Source organism: Ranitomeya imitator, chromosome 6, assembly GCF_032444005.1.
Source record: "Ranitomeya imitator isolate aRanImi1 chromosome 6, aRanImi1.pri, whole genome shotgun sequence".
In the NCBI taxonomy this organism is placed as follows: Eukaryota; Metazoa; Chordata; class Amphibia; order Anura; family Dendrobatidae; genus Ranitomeya; species Ranitomeya imitator.
Genome location: NC_091287.1, coordinates 413,394,594 through 413,407,695, shown reverse-complemented (window position 1 = coordinate 413,407,695; position 13,102 = coordinate 413,394,594).

Sequence of the window (13,102 nt, the reverse complement as noted above, 5' to 3'; positions counted from 1 at the left end):
GTTAGCGATCCGTTAGCACATTGCAGACAATGGGTGCGCTAACAGATCCGTTACATAGCGCTAATTGCGCCAATTTCACCATGTAACGGATTCCGTTAGCGGACACCCACTAACGCAATGTGAACCTAGCCTAAGGAGATGGATCAACTGCTATGTTCCCTTGAAGACATCAATGCTGATGTGGTATAGAATGTGAATAATTTTTGTTCCTGATATGTTTCCTTGTGATAGCATTCATTTCTCTGCAGGCTGCAGTACTACCTCACAGTCACAAGATGTCACTGTCTAGAACTATATGAAAGGTTATGTTTTGCCAGCAGCAATGGAACAGAGACAGTGCAAGCGTTAAAGAGAACCTGTCACCCCGAAAATCGCGGGTGAGGTAAGCCCACCGGCATCAGGGGCTTATCTACAGCATTCTGTAATGCTGTAGATAAGCCCCCGATGTTACCTGAAAGAGGAGAAAAAGATGTTAGATTATACTCACCCAGGGGCGGTCCCGCTGCTGGTCCGGTCGGATGGGCGTCTCTGGTCCGCTGCGGCGCCCCCCATCTTCATTCCAAGACGTCCTCTTCTGATCTTCAGCCACGGCTCCGGCGCAGGCGTACTTTGTCTGCCCTGTTGAGGGCAGACCAAAGTACTGCAGTGCGCAAGCGCCAGAAAGGTCAGAGAGGCCCGGCGCCTGTGCACTGCAGTACTTTGCTCTGCTCTCAACAGGGCAGACAAAGTACGCCTGCGCCGAAGGGTGTGGGAAAATTGTGTGGGATTTGGTGCACCCACTGCTGGATAAAGGTTATCACCTCTACATGGATAACTTTTATACCAACATCCCACTCTTCAAGTCCCTCTCTGCGTGAGGTACTACAGCCTGGGGTACTATCCGCAAAAATCAGAGAGGCCTCCCACGCAAATTGGGCAGATGCTCACAAGTGGTAACCGCAGAGCCCAATGTAGCAACCTTCTGCTGGTGGTCAAGTACAATAACAAGACGGATGTCTTTTTCTTGACCACTGTACATGGACACAGACACAGGTCTGCAAACCGTACTGTGTACTGGGGTACAACAAAAACATGGGGGCGTTGATCTCTGATAAAATCCTCCAGCTGTACAGGGCTTGGAGAAAGGCCAAGGTGTATTACAAGAAGCTGGCTGGGCACATTGTACAGATGGCCATGCTCAACGCTTTCCTGCTGTCACGATGTGCAGGCTAGATCGCTACGTCGTACCTACAGTTCCAGGAGGTAATGATCAAGGCCTTAATCTTTGGAGATCAGAAAGGAGTGGGCCCCAGTACTTCTGAAACTGAAGGCACTTGTATCGTACCAGGTCAACATTTCCCGAGGGAAGGCCATCAAAGCAGGAAAAAAAGGTATGTCGCAAAAGAGGTGCCGAGTGTATTACAGAAGGCAAATACGCAAGGACACCATATATCAATGCCACACCTGCCCCAATAAACCTGGCCTGTGTATGAAAGAATGCTTCAGACTGTACCACACATGCATGGACTACTAAATTAATTTCTGACTTGCCCAACTGACGTATGACAACCTGACAGACACTACACAACTCACGTATGCCACTACATTATAAAATGCACATACCAGGAAACAGTAGATCCGTTCCAAAAAGGGGACACTTGTTGGGCATTGCCACTGTTTAGGCACATCTAGGTAAGTTCCTTAAGGGGTCTAGTTTCCAAAATGGGGTGACTTGTGGGGGATTTCTACTGTTTAGACACATTAGGGACTCTGCAAATGCGACATGACACCCACAGACCATTCCACCTACCTCTGCATTCCAAACTGTCACTACTTCCCTTCCAAGCCCTGACGTGCGCCCAAACAGTAGTTTTCTTCCACATGTAGGGTATCAGCGTACTCAGGACAAATTGCACAACAACTTTTTGGGTCCAATTTCACCTGTTACCCTTGTGAAAATATGAAATTGGGAGCTAAAAGGTCATTTTTGTGGGAAAAAATATGATTTTTTATTTTCACGGCTCTACATTATAAACTTTAGTGAAACACTTGGGGGTTCAAAGTGCTCACCACATATCTAGATAAATTAATTGGGGGGTTCTAGTTTCCAAAATGGGATTACTTGTTGGGGGTTTCCACTATTTAGGCACATCAGGGGCTTTCCAAATGCGACATGGCGTCGGGTCTTAATTCCAGCCAATTTTGCGTTGAAAAGTCAAACTGCGCTCCTTCTCTTCTGAGCTCTGCCATGCGCCTAAACAGTGTTTTTTCTCCATGTATGGGGTATTGACATGTTCAGGAGAAATTGCGTTACAAATTTTGGAGTTCATTTTTTCCTGTTACCCTTGTGAAAATAAAAAAAATTAGTCTAAATTTACATTTTAGTGAAAAAAGTTAAATGCTCATTTTTTTCTTTCACATTCCACTAATTCCTGTGAAGCACCTGAAGAATTAATAAACGTCTTGAATGTGGTTTTGATCAGCTTGAGGGTTTTTAGAATGATGTCACTTTTGGGTATTTTCAGCCATATAGACCCCCCTCAAAGTAACTTCGAATGTGACGTGGTCCCTGAAAAAATGGTTTCGTAAATTTTGTTGTGAAAATAAAGTCTGGCAGCCGATCTCTCAAAAAGAAGACATCAACATTTGACTGACAGCCATCTAAGGAGTATCGTGGGCTTTAACCTTAGGGTAACATATTGTATGAAACAACATTATCAGCAACTTTCTGATGCTTGCCCAAATATGAAAATAATACGATTAGTAATACACTAAACCCTTCCAGTCTTTTGACCTTGACACAATGATGCTTCACATCACAATGACATTCCACAGCTGACAGTCACCGCCACATGACATAACATGACTGTTACCACAGCCGGAAGCAACTGGCTTCATTCTGGTTTTGAAAGAAATAATTTCTGAAAATCCCTCCTTAACACAGTGTCATTGCAATTAGGCAATGCTGATATAGCAGTCAGTGGTGAGAATTACTCAGCCATCTTCCTGCAGGAGCTTCCAGCAGAATACAGGCAATGAGGCATATTTATCAATGTTGTCTAAGTTTTAAACTCTGCAAAGTTAGACAAGACTGTCTCAAATGTTTTGTGCTTGGTAAATCTAGTGTATTTTTGTACTGTGATAAATGTGGTGCAAATCATGAATTTTGGCACACTTAGCAGAATACGTCCTACACCTAATAGCCAGTACTGCACTGATTCAGTGATCGTCTCATTCACAAAATGCTGCCCACCTTCTCTTCCTCATTATGAGGAGGGTTAAAGTCTTACAACAGGTTAAAACTAGAGATCCTTGAAGTGGTATTTTTACTTGATGCAGGTTTGAACTGGTCCACCAGGGATTCAGAGTATTCCCCAGTGGGCCCCTGAACCAAAAAGCATCTTGCATACTCTGCCTGTATGTATAGAGATAAGCATAAAAAAAGCGTTCCTGCATGTGTAGAAGTGTGTAAAAGTGTGCCTGTGCATTGTAATGTAGCTGCCGGACATATAATGGATGTGAGATATGTATCATAGAGCTGGTTATCCTCTGTGATATAAACCTGGAGTAATGCTCTAGTACACATAGTATTAAGAGGGGTTTATAGGCCATGAAAGATCAATTGTAATTAGCTGAAGAGTTGGGCAGGATTGGCTGCTCATCATATTTCCATCTCTGGGTGTGGTTCACATAATAAAATGGGACCTGTTGATCTCACACATGTTCTGTGTGTGGAGGTGTGCAGACCTCCAGGATTGTGTGCCTTTGCTAAAGAACTAAAAAGTTGGAGTCTATCCTAAGCGGTTGAACCTGCAGTGCTGTATGGACTTTTTACTTTATGTTCCACTTTGTGCCAGACAAGGGCTGTATTTCAGTTTTCTTGTGATGTGGTATGAAAAGTGAAATAAAGCAGCCAGACTTTTAAATAAAAACAGTTCCTGTGATACCTAATCCCACTCCCAAGTAGTATTGTTACAGTATATAGAAATATGCATGTAAAAACTTGTGTAAAAAAAATTGTACATGAATTGTGTTCAATTGTAGCATTCAGAATGCGTGTACACACATTGCTGGATCGTTATGAGCGCAGCCTGGTGGTCAGCGCTCATAGCATGTGAGCATATTTGCTACATAGAGCAAGGCTGCAAAAAATAACCTAGACATGTTTGGTGTCTATGAACTCATAATGACATGGAGAATCATAATGGCAGGTCAGTTTTAGCATTTAATGAACCTAGTAAAAAAGTCAAATAAAAAACAAGTGTGGGATTGCACTTTTATTGCAATTTCACCAAAAATACCCCTGGTCGTTAAGGGGTTAAAAGGAAGGTGCCATGAAAAAATAAATAACAATTACACAGAGGACCAACATTAAAAACCTGGACAAAGTTACAGGCCAACCTTGAAATTTTAATTTTATAAGTCTACAATTGAGGAAGTTTCTCCGTATTAAGTATAACGATGAGCCTTTTCATATGGAACCAAACTTAAAGGGGTTGTCATACAAACAAAGTACATAATTACAAATGCGGCATACTGGAATAATAAGTAAAGCAAAGTATTTTGACCCCATCACAATATGATTCCTTAACTGTGATCCCCACACAGTATAATGGGCCCCATGTAGTCCTCCATACAGTATTATGGTCCCACACAGTCCTTCCTACAGTATAATAGGCCCTGCATTGCCTTCCATATAGTATATTGGCCCCACATAGTTATTCATACAGTATAATGGGCCCAAAATAGTCCTCCATACAGTATAATGGGCCCAACATAGTCCTCCATACAGTATAATAGGTCCTGCATTGTCTTCCATATGGTATAATGGTCTGACATAGTCCTAAAAATTAGGATATATATATAGTGGGATTAAAAAACATATGTACAACATAAAAAAAGAGAAATATGCCCAGCAAGGATGCAGTATAGTAGGTGGTACATTTAACATCACCAAGAGACATGCCCTACAATGACGCAATTTAGTGGGCGGTACCACTTACGTCACACGCAGAAATTAGTTCTGGTCCTGGAAACATAAATTACCAGGCAGAACATAGCACCATATGATTTCTGGCTTACATAGAGCTTTCACACGGAGGTCATTACATTCTCTGTGTAACATCCCTGCCTGCCATGCTATGAGTTCTGTCCTCTGCCGGCGTCCTTGCTGTGGGCCTCATGTCCTTGCTTGCTGCATACTTCCTGGCTGTATGCTTAGGGTGGTGGCCCCGACACTTCCTGATTCTTATAGAGACAGTGTGCACCTTCCTAAGGTGTTCCCAGCTAAATACCAAGAGGTATCTGGTACTTAGGGCATCCCCACTCATAGGGGGATGCCTGAGCAATGTTCTCCCTCAGTTAGTGTCTTGCTACTGAGCTATCAGGTTCTGTCCTGTCTCTGCCACCCTGGGGGCTGCATACCCAGGCTTGAATCCTTGTCCTATACTTGTTCCCGTGTGTGTTCCTGTCTGAACTCTGGTTTATACCTGTACCATTTTGTATCCTTGTCTGTTTGCCTTTCCCACTCAGCTGTGCATACACTTGTGTCCACTCCCCCTGCTCGCCACAACTTGCGGCTCTGCTCTGTTCTGCTCGCCGCAAACTGCGGCTCTGTTCTGCTCACCGCAACCTGTGGCTCTGCGCCTCCCTGCTCTGCTCGCCACAACCTGCGGCTCTGCTCTGCTCTCCTCAACCTGCGGCCCTGCTCTGCTTGCCGCCACCTGCGGTTCTGCTCTACTCGCCACAACCTGCTGCTCTGCTCTGTTCTGCTTTGCTTGCTGCCACCTGCAGCTCTGCACCTCTCTGCTTAGGTCGCCGCAACCTGCGGCTCTGCTCATGACAACATGCGGTTCCGCTCTGCTTTGCTCACTGCATTCTGCGGTTCTGCTCTACTCCCATCTCACCTCCCGCGGCTCTGTCCTGTTCCCCACATCCTGTGGCTTTTGCTCTGCTCCCGCTCCACGTCCTGTGCGTCCTTGTCCTAAAAGTCTGAACTGATCCCTTACAGTTCCTGTCCCTCCAGTCTGTACTGGTTCCTACCTGGTCCCTTATCTTACTATTGCCTGCCAGAGTGCCAGCCGTGCCCGCCTGTCTGCCAGCGTGCCAGCCGTGCCCACCTGCCAGCCGTGCCTGCCAGAGTGCCAGCTGTGCCCGCCTGCCTGCCAGAGTGCCAGCTGTGCCTGCCTTCCAGAGTGCCAGCCGTGCCTGCCTGCCCCCCAGAGTACTAGTTGTGCCCGTCTGTACTAGCCCACACCTGTCAATAGACTTCCGTTCCCCAGTGGGATCAGCTGCTGCGGTCAGCACACCGTCCTGAAGTGGTACCTAGTAGCTACTTGCCGCACAAGCCTGACCTCACTACTAGAGGCTCCAGTGAACACCAAGGTAGCTGCTTAGTCACGCCCCTCCAGGGTAGTCTGGTTTGTGGCACAGTGGGGCCACAATCCCACGCTCTCACCATCCAGTCTGGGCGCGAACGTTACAGTTTGCTCAGGCCATGGTCCCCGTTGAGTCTCATGGGCCTTTGCTCTCGGAGTGAGATGAACTTTTTTTCTTGCCAGTATGAGCAAAGAACATTTTTTTTTACCCGATCTGAAATCCTGACTATCGCTGCACCAGCTCGAATCATAGTTTCAGATGAGATATTTAATCAACTTGGGACTTATGAAAAGCTCCTCCCAACGGCTCCACCAAGGTACTATGGGGATCTTAAGGAGTGCCTGGAGTTCCTGGAGCGGTGCTTGCTGTACATCGTATTGAATTCTTCTGATTTTCCCTCCTATTGGGCCAAGGTGGGATTCCTACCTAGCAGGAGACGCTTTGAGATGGATCAACCCCCTCTGGTAAGCAAGGGATCTTATCCTCTCGGAACTTGAGGCCTTCCTGATGGTCTTCCTTAAAACCTACAATGTGCCTAAACCAGCTTCTTCTGCAAAGTCTTCCCTCTCTACATCCCAGAGGCGGTCCAGATGGGCAAAACCCGTGAAAAAACCGCAACGTCAGACCACAACCATCCAAAACCCATCCGTTCCTCAACCTTTCAAAGTAGATACCCGAGCAAAACCCAAGAAGGTTGATAATAGTGGGCTGGCAGAGCAGCAGCCAGAATCCAGTCATAAGAAGAGAATATGGTAGCATTGCGGTTGTGAGGAACATCTTTACAGTCTCTGCCCTGAGAATCTTAAACTCCGAAACCTTGGGCCAGTAGGAGAGGCTGCCCTTGGCGAGAGTACTTTCTCTCCACTAAAATCTATGACTGTCTCTTTGCCTTCTGGGAGCTTTGGTGTATCCAAGTCGCCAGCTATATGGAGTCGGTGTGTGATTTCTGTTCTACAGCTCCAGAGTCCAGTTAGGGTGTTGTCTGATGATGGCCAAGACCTACTTAAGAGCAGTCTAATCTTGCAGGGACAACTACAGCTCCAAGTCGGAGCATTATATATGAAGAAGTTCATCTTCCACATGCTGTCTGGTATGCCCATGGGTCATTCTGATCCAAGAACTATACTACCCGTTCTGGTCTGGAGACACAGCAAGGTGCTTCGTTTGGTACAACCAAGTCACGACAGGTGCCTGGTTCCCATACGTCAAAGTCAGTTGGCAATGTCGTCTTCTTCATCTGGTCTACTAGTCATCGATTCAAGGTGTGCTGATGTCTCCAAAGAAGGGGAAGTGGTAGCGTTCTCTCCATGTATCTTAAACAAGTATACCAGTGACCTGTTCCCAGGAACACATTGCCTCTAGAATTTTTTTCCTCTGGACAACAGACAGAAGATGAATCCTGTGAAGGTGCCTCCTATTTCTATGTGGTCGGCTGATAAAGTTGACAAAACGGAGGCTTTCGTGTCCCTGCTTTCCACCAACCAGGAGGAGATGGCATTCTTTCCACTCATCTCCAATGACTATACCAGTAACCAGTACCCAGGAACATCCCTACCACTAGGAAACTGTTCTCTGGATAACGGGCAGAAGATGGGTCCTGTGAGAGTACCTTCAGCTTCCATGTGGCCAGTTGGTGAACTTACCAAAACGGACGTTTTCTTGTCTCTGTTTTCCTCTGACCAGGAGGAGGAAGTTCAGATTATTGCATCTTCCATGGTGGGAGCTGACTTCATCAGGCAGAGAGAGACTTGGTTTCCAGAAATCCTGATATCACGCCTGCCTCATTCTTCCCTAAGGATGTCAAGATGGGATGGACTGTGTATTGTCCTTTACTCTTGCAGATCATCCTGGCAGGCTTGAAGAAGAGAGGGCGTAAAGGAGGGGGTACTGTAACATCCCTGCCGGCTTCACTGCATGGCTTCCCATCTCCCATGTTATTCACCACGGCAGGCCATGCTGTGAGTTCTGTCCTCTGCCAACTCCTTGCTGTGGGCCTCATATCCTTGCTTGCTGTATACTTCCTGGCTGTATGCTTAGGGCGGCGGCCCCGGCACTTCCTGATTCTTATAGAGACTATGTGCACCTTCCTAAGGTGTTCCCAGCTAAATACCAAGAGGCGTCTGGTACTTAAGGCATATGGGGATGCCTGAGCAAGGTTCTCCCTCAGTTAGTGTCTTGCTACTGAGCTGCCATGTCCTGCCTCTGCCACCTTGGGGGCTGGATACCCAGGCCTGAATCCTTGTCCTGTACTTGTTCCCGTGTCTGTCTCTGTCTGAACTCTGGTCTATACCTGTACCTGTTTGCATCCTTGTCTGTTTGCCTTTCCCACTCAGCTGTATGTACCCTTGTGTCCACTCCCTCTGCTCGCCACAACCTGCAGCTCTGCTCTGCTCGCCGCAATCTGCGGCTCTGCTCTGTTCTGCTCACCGTAACCTGTGGCTCTGCTGTGTTCTGCTCTGCTTGCTGTCACCTGTGGCTCTGCTCTGCTTGCCGCAACCTGCGGCTCTGCTCTGTCCTGCTCTGCTCGCCGCCACCTGCGGTTCTGCGTCTCCCTGCTCTGCTCGCAGCAACCTGTGGCTCTGCTCTACTCGCCACAACCTGCTGCTCTGTTCTGCTTTGCTTGCTGCCACCTGCAGCTCTGCGCCTCTCTGCTTTGCTCGCCGCAACATGCGGGTCTGCTCTGCTCATCACAACCTGCGGAACATGTCAGCTGTTTTGAACAGCTGACATATGAACACAATAGGTGAGGGCGGAATCGCGATCTGCCCGTGCCTATTAACTAGTTAAAAGCCACTGTCAAACTCTGACAGCGGCATTTAACAAGCGCTTCCGACCATCAGGCAGGAAATGCGTGCACCGGTGACCCCTGTCATGTGATCGGGGTCATCGGAGCGTCGGCATGACAAGCAGAGGTCTCCTTGAGACCTCTATGGTTGTTGGTGCCAGATTGCTATGAGCAACACCCTGTGGTCGGCGCTCATAGCAAGGCTGTAATTCCACTACATAGAGGCGATCTGAGCATCGCCTCTATGTAGCAGAGCCAATCAAGTTGTGGCACCTTCTGGCCTCCCACGGAGGCTATTGAAGCATGCCAAAAGTAAAAAAAAGTTTTTCAAAATATGAAAAAAATAAAAAATATATAAAAGTTAAAATCACCTCCCTTTCGCCCCATTCAAAATAAAACAATAAAAAAAAAAATTAAACCTACACATATTTGGTATCGCCGAGTTCAGAATCGCCTGATCTATCAATAAAAAAAGGATTAACCTGATCGCTAAACGGTGTCATTAAAAACGTCACACAAAAAATAAGCCCTCTCCCAAGCCCAGATCACAAAAAATAGAGACGCTAAGGGTATTGGAAAATTGCACTATTTTTTTTTTTTGTAAAGTTTGCAATTTTTTCATCACTTAGATAAAAAAGAACCTAAACATGTTTGGTGTCTATGAACTCATAATGACCTGGAGAATCATAATGGCAGGTTAGTTTTAGCATTTAGTGAACCTAGCAAAAAAGCCAAACAAAAACCTGTGGGATTGCACTTTTTTTTGCAATTTCACCGCACTTGGAATTTTTTTCCTGTTTTCTAGTAAATGGCATGGTAAAACCAATGATGTCATTCAAAAGTACAACTTGACCCACAAAAAATAAGCCATCACATGGCCATTTTGACTGAAAAATAAAAATGTTATGGCTCTGGAAAGGAGGAGAGCGAAAAACGAAAACGGAAAACTGAAAAAAATGAAGGGGTTAATTCATGTCTGGGAGGAGATAACAAGAGAATATCACCATCAGGAGAATGTGCAGGTGTTGTAGGGAGGTCATATAGGCACGTGGAGGCCACACACACTACTGAGCATCATTTCCTTGTCTTGAGGCATTTCCACTGAAGTTGGATCAGCCAGTAATTTGATTTTCCACTTTGATTTTGAGTATCATTCCAAACACAGACCTCCATGGGATATTAATTTTAATTTACATTGATCATTTTTATGTTTTATTATTCTCAACGCAATCCACTATGTAATGAATATTTTCAACTGGAGGGTTTCATTCAGTGATATCTGGGGTGTAGTATTTTAGTGTTCCTTTTATTTTTTTGAGTAGTGTATATAAATAACTGAAGGTGACTCTCACTGCTTGGTAAATGCTTTTTGTATTAAACATTTTTTGCCTTTTATCCAGTTTGGGTCATAAATTCTAATGACTCTGTGGTAGGCAAATATTATAGTTGATCAGATTGTTTGAGGAATAATAAAATATGAAACTGAAGGTGGCATTACTATGTGACATAACAGGTGTTTTAGATATGGACATATTCTTTATGGTCACAGATTGCTTTGTCTACTGGCTGAAGATTGAATTTATTTATTTCTAATTTTATTTTTCTTTTGTATTTTTCTTCTGTACCTTTCCTTATATGTACGTATAGGACTGTATGTTGGTCCTTATCAACAGATGATTGTGCATGAATTTCCACAGTTTCTCAGTTCTTATGTCACAGAGTTTGAAAGAGGCCCACATTGTAGGGACGAAAAGTTACAAATGTTGGGAGAATTGCCTTATAAATAAAAAAAAAATCATATTCCTTTCAGTTTTGAGTGTTGAGTACTTCAGAAACTTAAGGGTATGTTCACACGTTCCTGATTTCCCTCCTTTTTTTTCAGGACTGAAACCGCAGCTCTTTGCAGAAAACGCAGGTCCTTTTTTTGGTGCGTTTTTTGATGCTTTTTTTTATGCAGTTTTCTATGCAGAGTCTGTGTGTCTTCTAGGAAGTTTTTTAGGGTTAAAATGGCTGAAAATACCCTAACCCTACCCCTACCCTACCCCTAACCCTACCCCTAACCCTACCCCTATTCTAACCTTAGTGGGGGGAAAAAAAATTCTTAATTTTTTTATTGTCCCTACCTATGGGGGTGACAAAGGGGGGGGGGTGTCATTTACTATTTTTTTTATTTTGATCACTGAGATAGGTTATATCTCAGTGATCAAAATGCACTTTGGAACGAATCTGCCGGCCGGCAGATTCGGCGGGCGCACTGCGCATGCGCCCGCCATTTTGCAAGATGGTGGCGTCCAGGGAGAAGACGGCCGGACGGACACCGGGAGGCCGGGTAAGTATAAGGGGGGGAGATTAGGGCACGGGGGGGGGCATCGGAGCACGGGGGGGGCATCGGAGCACGGGGGGGGACATCGGAGCATGGGGGGGTGGGATCGGGGGTGGGATCCGCCCACGCACTTCCGCCCGCTTCCCCGCACTTCCTGCTGCAGCGGTTCGGCACCACAAACCGCAATAAAACCTGCAGATATATTTTTGATCTGCGGGTTTTACTGCGGGTTTGACCTCACAATGGAGGTCTATGGGTGCAGAACCGCTGCGGCTCTGAAAAAAGAAGTGACATGGTACTTCTTTTTTACCGCGGCTATTCAGCGCGGCTTTTTTTCCTGATTCCCGCATCATGTGCACAGTGGTTCCTGTTTTCCATAGGGTACATTGTACTGTACCCTGCATAGAAAACAGCTGCGGAACCGCAGCGGCAAAAACGCTGCGGTTCCGCAGAAAAAAACGCACTGCGTGAACATGGCCTAACTGTTATTTTGTTTATTATCATTTATATTTTGTATATAAACACTTTTCACCAGTACAGAACTGTGGAATCAGGGGTGCTCCAAAAATACAGTAACTAATAATAAGCATTATCAGTGGGTTGGAGAGGCAGCGGAAAGAAAATTAAAAAAGTGCTTATTTCTTGTTTTTATAGGCATTTTCCAACAATACCCAACAATGAAGATGGGATAACCTTTAATTCAATGTGTAAAATGATAAATGTCTAGTGATAGAGGTTCACACGGGAAATAGCCTATACGATCTTGTATTCCCTGACAACATGTGAATCCGCAATAAAGAATTTTTACAAGCATTTGGTGGCGACTTCTCCTTATATTTCTGGGATTGTGGGTGTGTAAAGGGCTAGATTTCTTGGTACTGAGCTTGGTATAATTGATGTAGGTACACACTGAGCCACATTCTGTCAGAGTATTTTAGCACTGAGCTTGGTTCTGTTTGTGTTTGTTAGCACTGAGCTTGGTCGGTTTATGTATCTTAATGCTGAGCTTGGTTCTCAGCTTATCTTGATTCTACAGTTGGTTCAGTTGATGTATATTAGTACTGAGCTTGGTTCTGATAAACCCCTTCACATTGAAGCCTGTTTTCAGCTTCCTATCAAAATTTGATCATTCTGACCAGGATAGGAATGAGGGGACAATGCATACCCTGCTTATACTCGAGTCAATACGTTTTCCCAGTTTTTTGTGGTAAAATTAGGTGCCTCGGCTTATACTCAGGTCGGCTTATACTCGAGTATATACAGTAATAAAATTAATAAATAAAAGTTTACACCAAACACACACCTGAATAAAATTTGGCTATGCAACACACCACACCACCCACATGAAAAATATAATGTCCTGCTCTTCCTGAAGATTGTAGTCTGCCAAAGAGGCATATACAATTTTTACCTCAAATACTGATAGTGAGGGAGAGGATGCCACATTCATCTATTTTCTCTGCTTCTCCTCCTCTTCTTCCTCAAGTGATAGTGAACCCCCACACCACAGGACTGTAAATGAGACAGCGACCACCATTAGTGACTCCTTGTGGTCCTCTCCCCCGAAGATTACAAACCTCAGATTCTGGATTTTGTGGCCATTCAGGCATCCAATTTAATATGACGTCACAGAAACT